Below are 21294 nucleotides of genomic sequence, written 5' to 3' on the forward strand. Positions count from 1 at the left end.
CATTGTGGTAGTTGCGGCGGTCTTAAAGTCCGTCGTGGATGGCGAACTGCTGGGCCCGTCGGCGTAACACTCGAGTTGCCGAAGCCGCCGGAGGATTTGACAAAATATCGAATATCATGACGATCCAAGGGTCTCTCCGTTGCTCCGAGGCCATGTCCATGATGTTAAGTGGTGAGATATCATGACTGTCGGTGGAAGTACTGGCGTCTGAAGTAACTGGGAAGCGCGAGAGGGCATCGGCTTCAGAGTGTCTGCGTCCAGAGCGAAAGACGACACGGATCATATTTCTGGAGTCGGAGGGCCCACCGAGCGAGGCGACCCGATGGGTCTTTGAGGTCAGACAACCAGCAAAGAGCGCGATGATCTGTCACCACGTCAAAGGGTCGACCGTAGAGATATGAGCGAAATTTTGTAGCGTTAGCTACACTGGCCTAGCCAAGCCCGTTTCGCGCGGCACATCAAGAGCCGTGCTGCGCATGCGCAAGGATCAGTGATGTCACACGGCTTGCGCAGCGGAGCCACCGGAGCCGGCACCTGTCGCGCACTCCGCCGCGGCCACGCGCGACTCACCGCCGCCGGTCTGCGCATTCCAGAGGAGTGACGTCGTAGCCGTGGTGGACGCACTGGCGCCGGCGCGCGCTCGCTGTGCAGTCGCCGTCTGACACTGCGCTGTAGCCGCTGCGCTTCTGACCGGCGTTTGCCAGTGTGGTATAGCCATGGAGAAGGAGAGCGCAAATGATGCTCAACAGCGCAGAAGAACGGAGAAGCTTGACTCATAAGAATAATCTTATCTTAAGAATAATCTTAAGAATAAGCTAAGAATAATCAGCTGAACCTTTGCTAACGCTACGTATATCCTGGCATAGCCGAGCTAAGCCACTGCAACTTTTTTTTTGAAGAGCCCATACGATGGCCAGGTCCTGTTTTTCTGTTACTGTGTAATTGGCCTCAGGTTTTATAAGGGCACGACTGGCCTAAGCGACCACGTATTCGCGTTGATGTTCTTACGTTGTGCGAGCACGGCACCAAGGCCTACATCACTGGCGTCAGTGTGAAGTTCTGTAGGTGCGCTTGGATCAAAATGGCGCAAGATTGGCGGAGACGTGAGTAGGCGACGAAGAGTCGTAAACAAATCCTCAGAGGCTTCCAACCAAGTGGAAAGTTCATTGTCACCTTGGAGAAGTAGTTTAGGGGTGCGATCACAGTAGCGAAATTGCGAGCGAATCGTCGAAAATAGGAGGATAGTCCAATGAAGCTCCATAGTGCTTTCAAGTTATTGGACTTCGGGAATTTGGATACGGGACGAAGTTTAGCAGGGTCGGGAAGATTGCCTTCTTTGGAGACAACGTGGCCTAGTATAGTCAGTTTTCGAACTGCAAATAGGCACTTTTTTCAAGTTAAGCTGGAGAGCAGCATTCCGGAGACAGGTCAAAAGTTGATTTAGACAGCGAATATGGGCCGGAAAATGTGGGGGAACGATGAAAACGTCATCAAGGTAGCAGAGACAAGTATGCCACTTCAGGCGGCCCAGGATGCCGTCCATCATGCGTTCGAAGGGGGCGGGCGCGTTGCAGACACCGAACGGCATTAGTGTATTCATACAAGCCGTCTGGTTTTACAAACGGGGTTTTATGGCGATAGCAATTATATAGACACTCCAAAGCAGATTTCTGCCGTTGGTGTCGCCGTCGTCGTCGCCGTGAGGTTCCGTATGACGTTAATGGAGATGAAATCGTCGCCGCGCGCCGCCGAACGCTGTATGTGCGAGTGAAAGGCGCGAGGGACGCGTGCTTTCACGGGGCGTGAACCCACGGCGGAGAAGAAACGCGCGTTCTGCGCCGTGCTCCCTTAAGGGCTGCAGAAGTATAGGCGTCTCTTTCCTCCTTTACACTCACCATATATGTAGAGCAAACGCGCCTTCTTCCGACGCGCGAAAGGCCGCGGGGGGGGGGGGGGGAGAGGGAAGGGAGGCGACATTTAGCTGCGGCACCAAGTGCCTGTTTATACCAGAGGCTCCGGCAACAGTCACCAACGCCGCACGCATTTTGTGCGAACGCGGACAAAACGCCGACGGCGTCGACAACAGTTCTGCGTGTTGCCGGTGCTGCGGCATGTCCAAGTTTATACAGCTGATAAAGCTACTATCATTACGCCGTATAGCTCTCTACACATTCGCTATCGCAATTGATGCTTCGCCTTTCAGGTGAAACTGCGATAAATTTTTGAACAGTCAGCGCCAGGCATGGGCACCTGAGTAGCCAGAGCGGATATCTAAGGAGGAAAAAAATCTCCGCTCTTTGTAATTCAAAGCTATGGCTCAGACGACAGAGCAGCCTTCGTAGACGCGGCTGAATACACACACAGAAATAGCTACGTGGCAGTAGTCGTAGATCACACCCAAAAACCCCTTACAATCATGTCAGTTAAAATACCAAACATTCCGAGACAGCAGAGGAGGTAGCCATTGCACTAGCATTGGTCTCCACAAATGCTCAATACATAATTAGTGATTCTCAGGCGGCCATTAGAAACTATGCTAAGGGTAAGATCTCTCCTGAGGCGTGGCACATCATCATAGTCAACAAAGCAAAATTCTCTAACGCAGAGAAGAACGGCAGGCAATTGCTCGGGTTCCCAGCGCATACGACTCCAGCAATTCACGCAATCAACCCCAACGAGGTAGTAAACCGCGAAGCTCGAGGTCTTACTCGCCGAGCTGAGCAAGGAGTGACTTCCATTGGTCAGGGAAGCGCGGAGGAGGAGATCTGGAGAGAAAAAGACAGATTAACAAGATTTAGCGATATTACAAAATTCTATCAAAATCAGAGGCGAATATTACCACCGCCTCATACTAAACTGAACAGAACTGAGTCTGTTGCTTGGAGGCGATTACAAACAGAAACCTATGTGAGTCCCGTTCAGTTAAAGACTTTCTACCCCGAGATATACGCCAGCGATATATGCAAGCTATGCAAGTCTGCTAGAGCCACCCTTCAACACATGTCGTGGGGATGCACAATATATCAAGAAAAAATGACAGTCTCCCCGAAAAATCTACGGGCGCGGTGGTCGGCCACGCTGCTCAGCTCAGAACTCCAAGACCAACTTTGGGCCGTCCAGCGAGCCATGGATGCCGTGCGGGACCAACAGCTCTCAGTGGCCATCTAGGCGGCCCCAGGCCCGGGCCTCCCAATCGCCGGATTTAAAATAAAGTTATGTCACTCACTCTTTGTAAACAGTAAAGTGTGTCGTCTATACGGGGCAACGGGTATACATATTTTCGAGTAACCTTGTTAAGCCTTCGATAATGAACGTAAAAACGTATGGTGCCATCTTTTCTCTTAACTACGACGACTGGTGAGGCACAGGGACTACTAGAAGGCTGGATGACACCACGTTTGAGGATATCGGTCACCTGGTCATCGATAACGTGTCTTTCGTTCGCCGATAATCGGTATTTACGCTGGAGAATGGGTGCATGGCTTCTAGTGTCGATAGTGTGCGAAACAGTCGTCCTGTAGCCTAGTGACGCTGCTTGACAGTCAAATGAGGAAGACAAGTCTTGGAGCAAGTGTACAAGTTCAGCTCGCTGCGTCGTCGTAAGATCACTGGCAATAGATGGCGCAAAAAAACGAGGCAGTGACTGATGAGGCGATGCTTCGAGTGCCGCAAAATAAGCGCAGTCGTTCATTGTGCCAAAGATTGAAGGTGAAGCCGAAATACCGATGGCGACACCGATCAAGTAAAGCTACACGTAATTCAGCTTTTCGGTGTCGTCCCAGTGGTTGTGGGTGCTCACCCGGTCGTAGTAAGCGAGCCAGTCTTCTACGTCATGATCTTCTGTACCACTGAAGATGGGTGGGTCGTGTTGACGTAACGGGTAGTCACCGGGACAGCGGGTTGTGTTTGTGGTGGTCCTTCGTCCGGCATAATGAAGATGGCCTGTAGTGTCCGGTTGCGAAGTTGCAGATTTCCTGCTGTACCCGCACCTCCACCAATTGTAAAGGAGGTTTATTCGGGTTGTAGAGTGGCCACGACAAACGCAGCACAAGCAGGTAGGGCGTAGCCAGCGAGCGAACTGGGTACGAGCCATATGATGGCAAGGGGGCTGTTCAGCGTGCCGATCTTCTTCCTCACAGATGCATTATACGATGTTATGGTGACGTACTACTTTCTTCTCCTAAGTAACGCTACATTTTGGGGTTATAAATGTGGGTTTCATCTCGCAGCTAGGAATAACGTGCGTGAGCTGCCCATGCATATGCGGCACTGAAGATCAGTTTCGTTTTGTGCTGTTCGCTTTTGAATGTGCGGAGAGCTATATTAATGACCGAATTTACGCAAACGCAGGGAACGGCTCTTTTTCTAGTAGTTTGTACGCAACCGATGGCTGCCAGTTGTCGCAGTGTTGTGCAGCCGAAACGGAACGCAGCAGTCGTTCAGACGCGTTCGAACGGACCCCAGAAAGCATGTCGCTGATTGATATTATCGCACCGATAAAAAAGGTGAGGCGATTCGTGCGCTTCCACTATCTCTAGTGTACTGAAAGATAATAGTTAAAAGGTTGTGCGGCTAGAATACAACTATATAGTATTCACCAAATACTTGGGCCGAAATCGTTCGCTTCCACCGAACGTTAGGCCTATCTTACCCGCTGAGTCTGTCTACGCTCTATCGGCCAGTCTGGGCTCAGGAATCAGCAAGTCTAACGAGGGTAAATCACTCCATATTTCGGCGTTCCCGTTGGTGTTTTTAAACAGACCATTTTTTCGTGTCTACACTGTCAGCACAAGCGATGAGTGCCGATGTGACGCCTTATAAACTTTTGCATATGTGCTATTGCCGAAGGCTGCTAGCCGCACTAACCGACGCTTCTCTGACGGAGATATGTGACTACACAGACGTGTCGATTGAAACACATTGTTGAACTAAGGAAATGTTGCATTTCCCTTGCGCGAAGAACAAGAAACGGATGTTGAAAATCAGCAGTAAGAGCCCGTGCAGCGTGCCGGGTGGGCGGTTTATTTCAGACTTTTTTCTAAGTTAAAATGCCAGTCGTGATAGCAAGTCAGTGGTGCAGCATTTCCAGACATACTACTAAATACGGACAGTCAGTCAGTCAGGAACTTGATTGAGGTCCTGAGGAGTTTTAAGCTGTTGGAGATTCCACGCGGAGAGCTCCTATGGCCGAAACCGTAGGTGAAGCCCAAGTCGGGACGGGAACGTGGTGACGCTCCGCCAGTTCTTGGGCCCTCTGGACGGCCTTGGGTTGGAGTTTGAGGTCCGAATTTTTGAGGGCTTCTTCCCATTCGCGCTCACTGGAAAGAGGGGCCCTTCGGTAACGCGGCACATTGCCATAGCATGTGCGAGAGTGAGCTATAAAGTTCTGGCAGTCTGGGCAATTTGCCGGGATGTCTGAGTTGTAGTGACTTAGAAGGCCTCCTGACGGATACGAGTCCGTTTGTAGCATTCTAAACGCGGCCGCCTGCACGCGTTCGATTTTGGCGTGCGGGAGCGGGTATTTCAATCTGCCTTTTCGATAGTGTGAGGTGATTTTGTGGTAAATGAGTAGCGGGTCATCAAACTGAATGTCCAGCCCCTCGGAGCCCGTGGGACCGTCGCGGCCGGCAAGTTCTCGCTCACAGTCATGGGCCCTTTCATTGAGGTTAGGTTATTGCGGGTGAATGTCTTTCCCCGTGCGAACAGGGAACCGGGAGAGGCATAGTTTGCTCTCTTTTGAGGTCGCTAGTAGTATACGCGCTACTTCTTTAGATACGTTGTCGCTTTCGTAGGCCCAAATTGGCCCACACGAGTCCGTGAGGACATGGGTAAATGTGGGGTCTGCCATGGCGATAGCTACAGCTATCTGTTCTGCTTTAGCGCGGGCGGTCGTTATAACCAATGCGGATGATGGTAACGTTCAGTTGCCGTCCACGACTGCTATCGCGAAAGTCGATGTGTTGCCGTACTGGGCCGCATCGACAAATGCGGTGGCTTCACGATCCGCATCGGTGCGGTCGAGAATCACGCGGGCGCGGGCCCGGCGCCTACCGACGTTCTGTTGTGGGTGGACTGTTTCTGGGAAACGGTGACACGGCAGTTATTTCTAATTTCGCTCGGTAGGGTAACCGAGTGATCGAGATATGGAGATGGGGATTCATTAGCTTCGTTTAGGATTAGTTTACCGGCTTTGGACGAGGATAGGCAGAGTATTAGCGCCATAGTCTCAGCCTCGATCACTTCGTCGATGTTGTTGTGCATGCCTATAGCTGATCAACCTTTGCTCTTTGTGGAATGCCCAAGACATGTTTGATGCTTTTGCGCATGAGTGTGTTTAGTTTTGCCTTTTCTATTTTCGTCCAGTTGTGGGCAGAGGCGGCGTAATTAATGTGGCTCATAAGGAACACGTGGTATACGCGCAGAAGGTTATCTTCGCAGATAGGTTATCTGCGCACCGAGACTCTGCGGCTGAAGCTGATCACGTTTTCGGTTTTGGCGGTTAAGTGTTTGATCGTGAGTCCATGGCATCCGGTGGCTTCGATTAGGAGCCCAAGAATGCGTATGTGGTTGACTCGCGGAATCGGTTGTCCATCTCTTGTGTGTAGTGCGATCGGAAGTTCGTCTAGAGGAGTTGGGTAGCGGACTCCGTGACAAGACTTGCGAAATAGTAAGAGTTCCGATTTCTTGGAGGATAGTTTCATTCCTTTGTCTAGTAGGCACTCTTCTGTGGCATCTAGGGCAGACTATAATGCCTGCTCCATGTCTGACAGGGAGCCTATCGGGCTCACAACTTTTTTTCTTTCTGATAGACGCGTAAGGTTTAGTGGCGGGACGAGACATGTATATGCAAAAGTGTAACAGCGTCTGCGTGTTGACATGGTAAATTATTCATCGTTCACGACGTAGCGGCGTAGTGTAATGGTGATTCCTTCGTTGGCTCTCGCGTGCGTCGAACGCTGGGATCATGCTCTCTTTCCGAGCAGTGCCAGCTGCCCCAAGTGCCAACTGGAAACGTGTCCCTGAACACCGTCTTTCTGCATTGTGATGTTTCTGCCAGGCCATATCGAATGAACGACTTCGGCGAAGAATGTGAGCGACTACAAGTAGTCAAGGATGTGGCGTCGATAGGTGTCTACCAGATGAATCATGTCGGGGCATTAACTACATAATCAATGACAGCGAAGCAAGTTCTCGTAGAAGCAAGGGGACCGCGCATCAAAGATAAAAGATGCCTTGTCATCGATCCCAACGACAGCCAGGTGAGAGTCAGGCTTCATTGGCTTCCTTACCAGATCAGTGACGACGTCATACGAAAAGAACTGGAATCGTTTGAAAAATTTGAGGAAGTGAGCAGGGAAACGTGCGCTACAGGAAAATCCAAGGGAGCCCAAACTTCATCAAGGTCAGTGATTTTGAAACTGAAACACGAATTTACTGTCGAGATGCTCCCGCATAAGATTTGTATATTGGGCAACAATACTCTTGTAACTGTGCCTGGATGACCACCGCTGTGTCTAAGATGCAAAAATATCGCACCATATAAGAAATGATTGTCGAATTCCTCGGTGTTCTGAATGTGGAAAGTTTGGCCATGAAGCCGACGTCTGCAGGAAAACATACGTTACCCTGACACGGGAAGATAGCGATAACGACGATACAGAGGCGCTCATAGACGTAGACGAAGCTGTAGATACATTACAGCCTCGTAACCTTAACCTTTCCTCAATGTTTCATGTGCCTGAACCTGAAATACCAGCCACACAAAAAGGAACTGAGAACGCCAATTCTGCAGTGAAGGCTGCGGCAGCAGTTTCGCCTGCTGTGTCTCTGATAACAGATAAAACTTCGGAGGAGCCGGAAAAAGAGTGCAGCGCGCAGTTTGAAGCTCCACGCCTTTCAGTGTCAGCGGTTTCGCAGAAGGCGACGGAAGTGATCCACCCAGAACTAGGGAGCCTAAAACGGCGTTGCATGTAGGCTTCCTACCAAGAACTAGAACGCCCAGAGACGCCAGTGGTGTCTGAAGACGTGGTCCCTGTCATGGAAACAGAAGCTGTAGACCTGGAAGCAGAACGCACCAAGAAGCCGGCAGCGTCTGTAGCCACGGGCCTTCCGATGAACGCGGGGACGCCGGAAGCATACCTATCCTTGGAGACAGAGCCAGACGACGCAAGTAATATGGCTTCCAGGATGCCTGTGCCACAGCCGCTGGATAAAAAAAGGCTTTTTTTTATCCAGCGGCCGTGCCTGTGCTTTGTTCGGACGAGGATCAAGGCACGTCAGGGACGACCGCAGAGATGTGAAGCATGGTGCCAAAAGCAAAATCGAACGCCGCCATCAAGAGAAACCGTGTTAACACCAAGGTTTTTGGTTAACACGGCTCCTTGAATACCGTCCGTGGAGAAACGTCAGAAGCGTTCCTTGTGACCTGTGAAGATCACACTTCGAAGGAATACAAAGGCGCTATGATATGGTCTAGGACGCAATCGCAGCAGTAAAATAAGGAGCCCCTCAAGATTTTCAAGACAAAAGAAAGGCAGCGGGGCCGAAAAAAAAAAGAACAATACAAGCACTACAAAGTGGCGACAGCATTCTCACATGACAAAACGACATCGAGGCTGCTTTTGCTCAAGCATACAGGGACCTCTTTGAATATGGAAGTAACACATGTGACCGTGAACTCTTGCAAAAATACGCCTCAGCGGTAAATTGCATCAATGACGACATAAGAGAGCAAACGGATTAGTGGATATCAGAGTGCGAAATAGAATGGGCCATTAGTAAATGAAAACCAAGGAAGACGCCATGAATTGATGGGCTCAGCACTGTTTTTACAATAAATTTTCACCCGAACTAATGCCATACTACGCGAAGTGTACTATGACATTTCCAAACGAGGATTGCTGCCGCCATCTATGCGACAAGGTCTTACTGTACTACTGTCGAAGAAGCAATCAAGGCCTGCAACATTGGGTACCGCCTTCTGAAATGTATAAGTGTCAGCTACAGACAAGCATCGATGCGACTGGTGACCAACGGGCAAACAACACCGACAATAGAGCTCAACAGGTCCGATTGGCAAGGATGTCCCATGTCACCAGCTCTTTTTGCTCTGTACTTGGAACCCCTGTGCCGAACAATTCTGAACGATGGTGACATAACCGGCTTCAGTTTCTCAGATACCTCTCTGAAACTCCTCGCCTACGCCGACGACCTTACGTTTATGTGTGCCTCTAAAGAAGACGTCCGCCAAGGAGGGCAGCATGTCATGGACTTCAGTAAAGTGTCTTCTGCTAAAGTGAATAGTGAAAACTGCGCGGGTGCATAGCTAGCTAGGTGTATGGGACTCAAAGCCAACCACCTGTCTAGATGTGAAGTGGACGTCTGAAATCAATAGCTACCTCGGTGTGTGCTTTGAAACTGCGCGGATGAAACTTTGAACTTTGAAAACTGCGCGGGTGCATAGCTAGCTAGATGTATGGGACTCAAAGCCAACCACCTTTCTAGATGTGAAGTGGACGTCTGAAATCAATAGCTACCTCGTTGTGTGCTTTGAAACTGCCAAACTACAGAACGGGGAGAATACAATTCGAAGTGACACTCTCACGGCAAAAGTGCAAGAGTGGCATGGGCGAACTGTTACACTTAGGAACAGAGCACTTCTGTGCAATACTGTGTTCTCTCGAGCTGTGTGGTACTTAGCGCAGCTGATGCCGTTTGCCGCTACACGTGAATGGAGTACATAGATTGTGTGCAACGTTTATTTGGGAGTCACGTTTTGAGCGCATGAGGTGCAGTAATTTATGTTTAAGTAAGGCGAAAGGAGGCCTAAGGCTTCTAAACGTAGAGGTAAAATTCAAGTCGACAGGTCCTTTAAAAAAAACTAATCATATTGTTAAGCAAAAGCTACGGCAAGTACGGAAGCTAGAACAGGGGAACGAAGTGCGGTTGTCTTTGCAGCGGCTCGGTGTTGGTGCGGTCCCTTTTCATCAATTCATCTTTGAATAAACGCACCCCATCGTAGCAGTTTTGGTGGACGGTGCGGGGTAAAACAACGGCACCCCCGAAGAACGACGTGGAACCTCCCACAGAAGCACAATCCATGGAGCTTCGCCGAAGTCGCCGAATTGCCGGTCTGCCACCAGTGATGGCTTCCGACGGCGACAACCCGCCACCTTCTTCCAGCTATCCATCGCAGCCCTACATCGAACCATGATCCTTCGCCGGAAAAGCCGGAGAATACGTGGACGGAAAGCTCAGCTTTTCCCAACGCGCAAGTCGGTTCAGTGGCTGGAATGCCATCGCCCAGATTAACATCGTTGCCTTCTTCCTCAAGGGAACCTCGTCTGTGTGAATTGAAAATCACGAAGAAAGCATGACGACGTGGTTCAAGTTCGTGAATGAAATCAGGAAGTGCTTCGAAGATCCGGCAGCTAAAAAAGCGTGTAGAGCAAACTCTAATGCCCAAGTTCCCGGCGAAACCTGCACGACGTACATTGAGGAAGTGCTGAAGTTGTGCAAGGCCCTGGACGCTCAGATGACAGAAGAGGACAAAGTTGATCATCTTCTAAAAGGGATCACCGAGGACGTGTACCAGTTATTCATGGGAAAAGACAGCCTGGACTCCGTAAGTGACGTCATTTGGCACTGCCGCAGATTTGAAGCCTTGAAAGCTGGGCGTATCACCGACCTATTGAGTATGCGGCACTGGCGAGCTTTCCCTCTCTCCTCTTACCGACCAACCTGCTACACCTGCGCACGCAATCTCGCCGTCATTGAAGACGTCTTACCGGCACGTTCTTTATCCAGGGTTCGAGTTGCTGCTTTCGGTGTCGACGCCGATACATTTGATGCAATTGTTCAGCCTGTGCCTTCGATGGTTGTGAAGAAAATTGTGCTCATACCTCGATGCGTCCTCTCTGTGGACTGCGAAACAACTACACTGTGGGTGTCCAATTTAGCCTCATAGTCTGTTGTTCTTCCCAGCTGTATGCAACTTGCCTCTTTTGAAGTGGATACCAGTCTCAGCATAGGCATGTTAACTCATGACAGGTCACACGAATCTCTAGAGCACGGGGCTGGCCCCGGTGTCCCTGAAGACTCGTTGCCTGTTCTAAAAATGATCGACGAGTCACGGTCTTCAGAGAAGCGCCAAGCCCTGATCAGCGTCCTTAGCAAGCATGCGCCAATATTTGATTTCGCACAGAATGCTAACAAAGTTCGCGTTCCAACTACGCGGGCTCGCCACAGGATTGACACAGGGTCCGCGCATCCCACCAGGCAGTAGCCTTACCGTCTGTCAGCGTCAGAGCGCAAGCTCATCGCTCAACAGGTCGACGACAATGGCGTCATCCAAGATTCATCTACCCTTGGACTGTGCCGGTCACCCCGCTGAAAAGAGAGCTGGGTCCTGGAGGTTTTGTGTCGACTACCGGCGTCTCAATTCTGTGACGAAGAAAGATGGGTATCCACTTCCCTGGATCGATGACTTTATCGACTGCCTTTATTCCGCATCCTACTTTCCATCTGTGGTCCTCCGATCGGGCTACTGGCCAATACCCATGCATTCAGCTGACAAAGAGAAAACAGCTTTTGTGACCTCAGACGGCTTGCTTGAATTCAACGTCATGCCGTTTGGTTTGTGCAACGCGCCTGAAACATTTGAAAGGTTTAGGGACATGGAACTGCGCGGCCTGAAATGGGAGATTTGTTTGTGTTATCTAGACGACGTCGTCATTTTTGGCCGCACTATTGCAGAGCACAACCATCGACTGGACGTTGTTCTGACATGCCTTGAACAAGCTGCCCTTACCCTCAAATCCAAGAAATGTCGCTTTGGCCAACGAGAGGCTCTAGTACTTGGACATCTAGTGGACAAGCAGGGGGTGGGACCAGACCCACAGAAGATCGCTGCAGTTAGCAGCTTTAAACAACCGCAGTCACAACGTGGGCTCAGGAGCTTCTTGGGTGTTTGCTCGTACTTCCGATAATTGTGCCCAACTTTGCCGATACTGCCTCCCCTCCGACTTCATTGCTGCGCAAGGATAACCCTTTCACCTGGACAGCAGATTGCGATTTGTCGTTTCGTCAACTGAAATTCTTGCTTTCTTTCGGACCAATACTTCGTTATTTTGACCCCTGTTCCACAAAATAATTGCACACCGACGCAAGTGGAATCGGCCTCGGCGCCGTCCACATCCAGCGTTTTGGTGACGCCGAGCATGCCTATCGTTCGTCGAGCAAGGTCGAACATAATTACACCGTCACTGAGCAAGAGTGTCTCGCTGTCGTCTTTGCAGCCCAGAAGTTCCGCCCATATACCTACGGGCGCCGCTTCATGATTGTTACTGACCACTATTCACTATGTGCGTTGGTTGGTCTCCGCGACCCGTCTGGCAGCCTTGCTCGATGGGCGCTACGTTTGCAGGAGTTTAGACTTTGCAGTCCGTTACAAGAGTGGCCGACATCATGCGGACGCCGACTGTCTTTCGACGCTCCCTCTACCAACAAGTGCTTGTGACGGCGACAATTTCGATGAGTTTCTGGCCGCCATCAACAACATCCTTTTTCCCGACCTGGCCACCTTCCGGGAAGAGCAGCGTGACGACCGCAGCCTGGATGCCCCCTTCTCCTCGGCTGCTCAGCCGACAGGCAACAATGGCTTTGTCATCCTGCTCTACAAGAAGAATTATGCGGCTCATGGGGCCCGCCTGCTCTTGGTCCCTAAGAATTTGAGAACCCACTTGCTCCGTGCTATGCACGACGACTGGACCGTTGGGAACCTGGGTTTCACCATAACATATCACCGCATTCAGGGCCGATTCTACTGGACCAGTATGCGACAGGATATAGAAAACTACGTTGCCAGTTGCAACAAGTGCCAGTAATTCAAGCGCCCTAATACTGCTCCGGTCGGACTCCTTAACCATGCGGCGCCACCATCATCTCCTTTCGAAATGCTTGGATGGATCTTCTCGCCCTATTCCCGCGTCATCAAACAAAAACCGTTGGATTACGGTCTGCGTCGACCATCTGACGCGTTATGCTGAAACCGCGGCGAAGCCAACGGTCACGGCTGTTGATAGTTCGAGCTTTCTCCTTTGCTCCGTTATACTGCGTCATGGACCCCCTCGTGTTGTTATGAGTGATCGTGGTCACCAGGTCGTGGCCTACGTAGTCGAAGAGCTGTTGCTTCTCTGTGCTTGCCAGTTTTGTCACGCGACCCAGTATCACCAGCAGAGAAATGGTCTCGTCCAGCGCACTAACAGAACATTGACCAACATGCTTTCGATGTACATCAATTCCAGGCACAAAAATTAGGATGACATCTTGCCTTTTATCACTTACGCCTACAACACTGCAAAGCATGAAACTACCAGCTACAGCCCTTTCTATGTTCTTTATGTCAGACCCCACCCCCCCACCCCCCCGCAGTTTCCTTGACACCATTCTACCTTTTACTCCTCATGCGGAGTCTTCTATTGCCCATACTCTCTGCCGCGCTGAGGAAGCACGCCGCATAGCTCAGCTCCGTACGTTGGCATCCCAGGACCGCTCCAAGGTCAGCTACGATTCACGACATAAGAATGTGTCGTACGATAAACGGGATATAGTATGGCTTTGGACACCAGTTCGCAAACGCAGCCTGTGCCAGAAGTTTCTGGCTCGTTACACCGGGCCTTTCGTCATCACCGATCGCCTAAGTGATGTGACCTATTGGATTGCTCGTCTCGTTTCTAATGGTTACCGGTCGAAGGAGACACAGCTTGTTCACGTCACCCACCTGAAACGCTGTCATCCTCGTGACTCCAAGTGGACGTAACAGTTACTCGCCCAGTAACTGTTACGAAGAGGGGAACGAAGTGTTAACGATGTGTTACGAAAGAAGAGAAAGAAGTGCGCTTGTCTTTGCAGCGGCTCGGTGTCGGCGCTGCCCCTTTTCATCAATTCATCTTTAAATAAACGCAGCCCGTCGTAACAATATAAATTGTAACAACCGCAATTGTAATTGTAACAATCTAAAATTGTAACAATCAAACAATTAGGCGCTGGGTACTTAAGTGCGTGGATTGATGGCGTCCAAGGAGTCCCACGTGTGCACACCCTAAAATTCTACAGAGATCGAAATAGCACAGGCAGCTCGCTTTCTGCAGCGTTTTTCGCAAGAGTACCTAAAAATGTAAAACGGAATAGCCTATACTGGAATCCTATAGATATGCTATTCCCACCACCACTATATCGGTCTCGATATGGAAGCCAGCTGGAGCCCGACGTTGACAAGCATCTTCCAAATTATCCTGGAAAAACAGCGATTAAGAATCTTTTTGTTAAGTTAGATGTCGAAGTTTTTCCCGTAAAAACATGGTAGCCTTGGTGCTCTGCCCTATCCAGAATCGTATTTTTGTTTTGTGCAAATGTAGCACAATTTGGCACAACATACGAATTGTATTTGATGTACAGGTATAACCATAATGGGAAGATGTAAAGTTTTTGATAGTTTAACACGCGAAAAGTAACAGCTGTGTTGAAACCCTGATGCTAATAGGTTTGTATGCAATTTGTAGATCATGAACTGACTACGTCCTAGCTCTAGAAAACGCGAAATCGGTGTGTACCCACTTTTGTGATGTTTTTGCATACAAACATTCATTGTTTGACGGTGAAGATGAGTTTAGCAAGAGATGAAAGGTGTGTCAGAAGCGCCTGCAGCAAAGACTTCTTTATGTAGATATGTGATGCCTTCCCTCTGAGTGTTAGGAAACCTTTGAAAAACGCTTCAGTGCATGGTACTCACTAGGTTGGAAAAATAAACAATGGGCGAGAAAAACAAAAATACAAAAGGCATAGCGTAGTGTTAAGGTACTCGGCGTGCGATCTGTAGGTAAGACAATCTAAACCTAGTGGCGGTATGGTTTTTTTTCTCTTTTTATTGTATTAAAATGCTCTCTGTTGCTTTCTGTATTTAAAAGACTATATATATATGTATATATATATATATATATATCTTGTGCGCGAAATTTAAGGTACTATTGGCACCCAGCATTCATTTTATTGAGATAGCAATTATGTCGGCACTCCAGGCGCATTTCCGCCGTCGGTGTTGCCGTCGCGTCGATGTGATGTTCTGTATATAGTCCAACGGCGACAAAGTCCAAGGCCTTATAAAGCGCGCGACAAGTCCAAGTTCCGTATAATGTAAAAGGCAGCGCAGGCCACATTCTTTACAACCATCTTTGTCGGGGACACAGTCCGCCGTGCGATATGTTTTCGCGGGTTAGTTTACGTTGATGCGAGACGCAGCACGAAGGTCAATTCGCTCGCTGGTGCTGCCGCGCTTCCTCACTCCAGCATTTTGACAGGGACTTTCCGCAGTCGTCGAGTGAGATTTGTTCATGTTTGCTTGTGCATGCGTGACACCATGCTGGTTAATTTAGGTAGTATGCCTATGTTTACGAGTTTATACAGCCGATACAATTACTGTTCGTGCTTCGTATAGCTGTAGCTGTGCACTAATTTGCTATGGCAATCAGTGGTTCGCCTTTCGGGTGAAACTGCGACATTTTTGTATCTTTTTTGGTTTAGCCAGCCTCCTCTCAATATAAGAGGATCTTTTAATGGCAAGCCATTTTAGGCGGTCTTCCCTTACAATTGAGGTATTACCGCTTTGCCTAAAAGCGTGTGACGATCGCGAAGGCAGTGTTGTCTAACGCTGCGCCTCATAGCGCTAGCTGTGACGAGGGAAGAATGTGAAAAACTACCTGTGACGCAAGCGCATGGCGTTTTGCTGAGGCGCTTTGGCAAAAAAGTAGCATGCATGCCACTGTGGCCTAATTGTTAAAGCATTGGGTTGTTGTGCTAGACGTCAGAGGTTTGGTCATGGCTTTGTTTACAGCGTTTTAGGCGGACTTCACCAACTCTGCAGGTATTTTGCGGAAAACTATAGGAATGTTGAGAGTACGCGAGCGCATCACATTGTGCTCAAAATCGCAGCTTTTTAAGATATTTGATGCATAGACACGTCACTGTGATAAACGAGAGTGCGCAAGGACACACACGCGCGCAGCTATCGAGACGTCACAGTCATCACATTCTAAACAAAAGATAAGTTTTGGTGTTTTACCCACCAAAACCACGATCTCATTATGAGGCAAGCCATAGTGGTGTCACTCCGGAATAATTTCGACCACTTAGGGTCCTTAAAGCTCAAGCAAAGCAAGATACATGGGGGTTTTTGCATTTCGCCTCCATCGAAATGCGGCCGCCGCAACCGCGATTTGATCCGGCGACCTCGTGCTTATAGCAACGCAACGTCAAGCCACTAAGCAACCGCAGCGTCTATCACAGTCTAAATAAGCTGCCACATGCTTTGAGAATTAGCGGTGCTAAGTTCTGGCCGAGTTTCTTTCTTGATATTCTTCAAGCGTAATTTACTAATACACCTGAGACAATTTTGCTCTTAAGTGACCCATTATTGATAATTGGCTACATTAAACAAAGAGCTGAATAGCAACGAGATTTTAAAACGTGAAAACTAAAAATACAAAACTGACAAAAGCATGCTGTAAGGAATTAAACGAACGCTTTAAAGTAATAATTACCAGTGTCCGAGCAAATATTAAGATACATCTTCTCGTACAAGTTGTTTTAGTGAGCATTTAGAACTGATTAAAGAAAGCTTGACCGAAAGTGGAATACATGGAAGCGTAATGATAACTTGTCAAGACGCATAATGGGTAAAGCATCAACGGCTAGAAAATGCGAGGTTATGTCTTAATTAGTGCATCAGAATATGACGGACAACGAAATCAATAAATCAGAAGTGTCTGCATACAATAGTGTGACCCAATAAGGCATCAAAAGAAAGATTAGAACAACAAAATGTTGAGCTAGTTGATAGGAATTCGTGTTACAAAAAAGTATCAGGTGAGCAGCAAATGAAGGCCCGACAGGTGTTATGTATGAAACAATAACAAGTTCGAGGAATGCATTATGGCGTAATATGTAAAGTACTTTCCCGCTACATTTGCTTTTACGTAGGGCAGACAAGCCGTTGTATTAATGAGAAATTATTGAGCATAAAGATCGTTAACTGGAGGCACACCTTCTAACATTTCGTTTCTGTTTCGGAATTGTGAAATTCATGACAGTATAGACTTTTATTCAGACATAAGGGCAAGAAGCGTGCGTTATCGTCGAGGCTTTGCATGTCGATAATTGTGAAAGTGCATGCGTCAGCCCGCATTCGATTATCTTACATAATTATGAAACACGGTAGATCTATATCGGTTGCGAAAGTTGGAACCAAAAGCGCTCCAAAACTTGTTGCCAAAGACATCATGCAGTGCAGCACGATTGAAGCGCGACTAGGTGTAGTATCACTGAAACAAGAAAGCCTAAAGGAAAAAATAAGTTCAGAAATGTTTACTTAGATAACTTCCAAAGAAAGTAACAATTCAATTTCCGGTAATTTGGCGTCCAAACAATTTCTTAGTTGGTTATTGGTGACCTCTGCAGACCGGTGCTTCAAACACAAGAGGTAGCCGGCCTGTGCAAACGTGTGTACAGCCATATGCCGCGCAGCATGACATTGCTTAATTGAGCGACGCGCTTTAGTCCGAGTTCTTTAATTTCTTGGCGTGTTTCAAGTCATGGCGTGCGCTTCACTCCAAATTTCGGCTCAGCTAGCGCATGGTATTTATACGCAAAGGAAAGTGTGATTGTAGACTCTTTTCTACCGTGCATTTTCACACTGCTGCATCCGACGTGTTTGTCGCGTTGTGACGATGACAGCGGAGCGCTATACGAATGGTAGTCTGGGTCCGCTGTGGCTCTTTTGTAACGTCATGATAGCCTTTTGAAGCTAACAAAGTACCCTCGCTGAAATTCGTCAGGCAATAAAAGTTAGCTGCAAGCATATTTCATTTCAACTAAATTTGACAGAGCCGCATGGGTAGTACTTAATATTCGCAACCCGCCGTGGTTGCCCAGTGGCTATGGTGTTGGGCTGCTGAGCACGAGGTCGCGGGATCGAATCCCGGCCACGGCGGCCGTATTTCAATGGGGGCGAAATACGAAGACACCCGTGTACTTAGATTTAGGTGCACGTTAAAGAACTCTAAGTAGTCCAAATTTCCGGAGTCCCACACTACGGCGTGCCTCATAATCAGATCGTGGTTTTGGCACGTAAAACCCCATATATTTAATTTATTTCATTTTAATATTCGCAGCCTTAAACACTCTCAAGCAAACGATGTGTACACCTAGTAGTGAGCAGATATGAAGTTATTTCCAGCACGTCACCTGTCTTGGGGTCCTGGTTCTCAGTTCGTGGTTCGGTGTCGGGCGTCACACATACGGTAGCTTGCCTACGCCATCGGAGGCTTGTTTAAACATTGTGGCTGGCCTGTGCTATATATGCTCCTCAGCGTCTTCGTTCCCCATCAGCCGCTTTCACGAGGCTATCGATAAGCAGCTGTTGATGCCATTGTCACTGTCGGACATTGGCCGAACTAGTAACTTGGTGCAATATAAAACACAGAACTAATTCAACAATTAGCCTAACAATCAACTATTCTAGGACATTGGCTCTTGCAGCAATTAGCTGTGTCTCTGTGACGGTTAGCTTATGCTGCTTCGAGCGATTGCAGTTTCACACGAACATCGCCAGATGACAGATGCTTGACAAACGCCTACGCTTCGGTAGACGAGTCCCCCAGTGACAGCGAAGTTGAGTTGCCATAATTGAGGCGGTTGACCGCTTCGCGACGCTGATGCACGGTCCCGCTGGAATGCTGGGCTTGTCAGCTGTCACAAGACCCCACGCCCCGTCATAAAACTCTGCGATTTTTCAGCGCACCACTGGTAGCCGCGGGTGCTGGTTAACATCCAAGGTCATGCCAATGACTTTTGAGTTGTGGGTCATGCATCACTTCAGGCGAGCGGCAATGGTTAGGTCCGGTAATTTGGCGTAACTTCGGTGTCAAAGGCGGTCTTTTATTGGGGGCGGCAGCCTTTTCGTGACGCATCCAGTTGAACTTCAAATGCAATTCTTGCAACGGGGCTGTTCTATATCTATGATGCGCTAATACCTTTTGTGACAGTCGCCATTCAACAGCAGTTTCTTGAAAAACCACAGTAGTCACGGTCTCAGATATCTTGGAGCCTAAGTGGTGCTACGAAAACAATATATTTTCTTCCGTAAGTGTCAATCGTTTAATTGGTTTTAGATTAGCTTGAATACAAACTTATCTACGATGAATAAAAATGCACTCTCTGGTGACTCGTTCTAGCACAGTGGCGAAAACTCTTGCTACACTCATTCACTTGACAACCATGAGAGTAGAGCCAAAGTAAACATTGTCAGCTGAACAAACACGCAGCAACTAGCGAGCAACATGGCTCCAAGGCAGGCGAGTTAAACTGGTTGCCTAAACCTCAATAGGCGATAGTTGCCGTGGACGGCAATGCGTGCGATTTTCAACGAAAACAATTTTCCGCTTGCGAGGTATCGGACTTCTCGTCAAGAATACCCACTGGGGAATTGTTAGTAGTAGGATGGCCTTACACTATACCAACTCTTGCCCGGTACTCAGGCGTTGCACTGTGTGGTGAGTGACTACGAGGAATTCAAGAACGCAGCAGCAAGTTTGTTGCTTTGGTTGCAGTTTGTTCCTTTGTGTCGCTTTTTCCCCCTACATAATCGTTCTTATTCAGTTGAACATGGCTCACAAACTTGCATTTTGCTTTAACATTGTATAAGCCAGCATGCAAGTTAATTTTTTCTACTTTACATTTATATTATACCTGTACTAGCTGAGCGAAATACTTGTACTTGCATTATTTGTTTGTTACCTTTTTGTGCTTGCTGTAAACGGTTGCTGCTCTAACGTTTCGGGGGTGAGAACCCGTCAAGCTGCCTTTTCGGCAGCTTTTTCTTTTCACCACCCCATGTACACTGATACATGTATAAATCATTGATTGATTTATTGAAAAAAAGTTCGGGAAGATGTATGCACATGTCACCAAGCAACCTAGCCTATGGGCCTTCTCTCGTTTCTTATCCTAGAGCAGAAGCAGAGAGGGTATTAGTAGCCCAGCTATCGCGTCATCAATAAGCAGCTGGTGTCCCAAGCTCGCTATCGAGGCGCAATGCATAGAAAGTATGACAAAAATTGCAACACGGAATTGTGGCACTGTAATTGTTCGGCTACGAACGGAATGAAGGGTGCTACATGGACTGATCTCAACTTTATGCTTCTAGATTTAGGCATTCTTGTGACGCGTTAAATTACACTTTATTTTTTAGATATTGCCAAGCAATCAATTTTTTCTGAACACTCGACAGCAATGAGCCTCTGCACGCTTGTGTTATCTCACCGACTGTTGCACGTATAAAGCAATATTGGCGTAAATCATGGGCGTAAACTTGTCGTTGCTTGAAGTAGGACGGCCGGAAGCTGCAGCAGTGTCAAATTGTGGTTCGGTCGTAAGAGCAGCTACTCCACACTCTTCCAAAGGGGACAGCAAAGCGAGAGATACACCCTCAGGAAGCACTTGCAGACACGAACCAAAGTTCAGAAGGGGAAGCCACGCTCGATTGCTAACAAGAGTGACAATGGAGCTGGGTAGTGCGTTTTGGCGTGCCAGGAGAACGTCGCAAAGTGGGGACACCACGTAAGGACCATCTCGAAGTGGAGGAGAAGGCGACATGAGGACGTAGGTCGCAGCATCAGGTTGCAGGCGAACAAATTCAGCAGAACGAAGTCGGGACTTGTGGTCTTCGGTCGGGTCGACAAAGTAATGGGGCAGTTCAAGGCGAAAGGTGCCGGTTGCACAGTCAATAAGTGCTGAATGAGCAGTCAGGAAGTCGATTCCAAGAATCACTTCGTGGGGACACTCGGCCAGTACAGTGAACAGGACTAACACTGGACGACCGGCAATGTTAACACGGGTGGCGCACATTCCCATCACGGCTGTTGTAGTGCCATTAGCCACTCGGACGGCAGGCGACTCGGCAGGTGTCAGGACTTTACGGAGACGGCTACGAAGATCTGATCGCATAACCGACACCTGAGCGCCAGTATCGAGGAGGGCTTGAACGGGTACATCATCAACAAAAATTTCTACAAGGTTCGGTCGAGCAGCAGGGGTCAGCAGAGGTTTTGCAGTTCGAGTCGTCAACGCAGCCTCACCTCCGGGGGCTGCATTGCTTAGTTTCCCGAGAAGCGGCCCGCGTAGGACGGGGACGAGGGACGTCGAGGTGTAGGCGAGCGGGACTGGCGGCGTTGCGGCGAGGGC

At 48.7% G+C, this 21294-nt stretch overlaps 1 protein-coding gene across 1 annotated transcript in view; it reads right to left on the minus strand.

Annotated features, from left to right (window-relative positions):
* LOC125947735 (putative methyltransferase-like protein 7A) overlaps positions 1 to 18358 on the minus strand; it is a 79129-nt gene extending 60771 nt beyond the window's left edge. Inside the window, exon 1 of the mRNA XM_049672996.1 lies at positions 18258 to 18358. The gene's annotated coding sequence lies outside the window, so the exon portion shown is untranslated. The remainder of the gene's footprint in view (positions 1 to 18257) is intronic.
* Positions 18359 to 21294: the final 2936 nt, after the last annotated feature.

Source organism: Dermacentor silvarum, chromosome 8 (genome assembly GCF_013339745.2).
Source record: "Dermacentor silvarum isolate Dsil-2018 chromosome 8, BIME_Dsil_1.4, whole genome shotgun sequence".
Classification (NCBI taxonomy): domain Eukaryota; kingdom Metazoa; phylum Arthropoda; class Arachnida; order Ixodida; family Ixodidae; genus Dermacentor; species Dermacentor silvarum.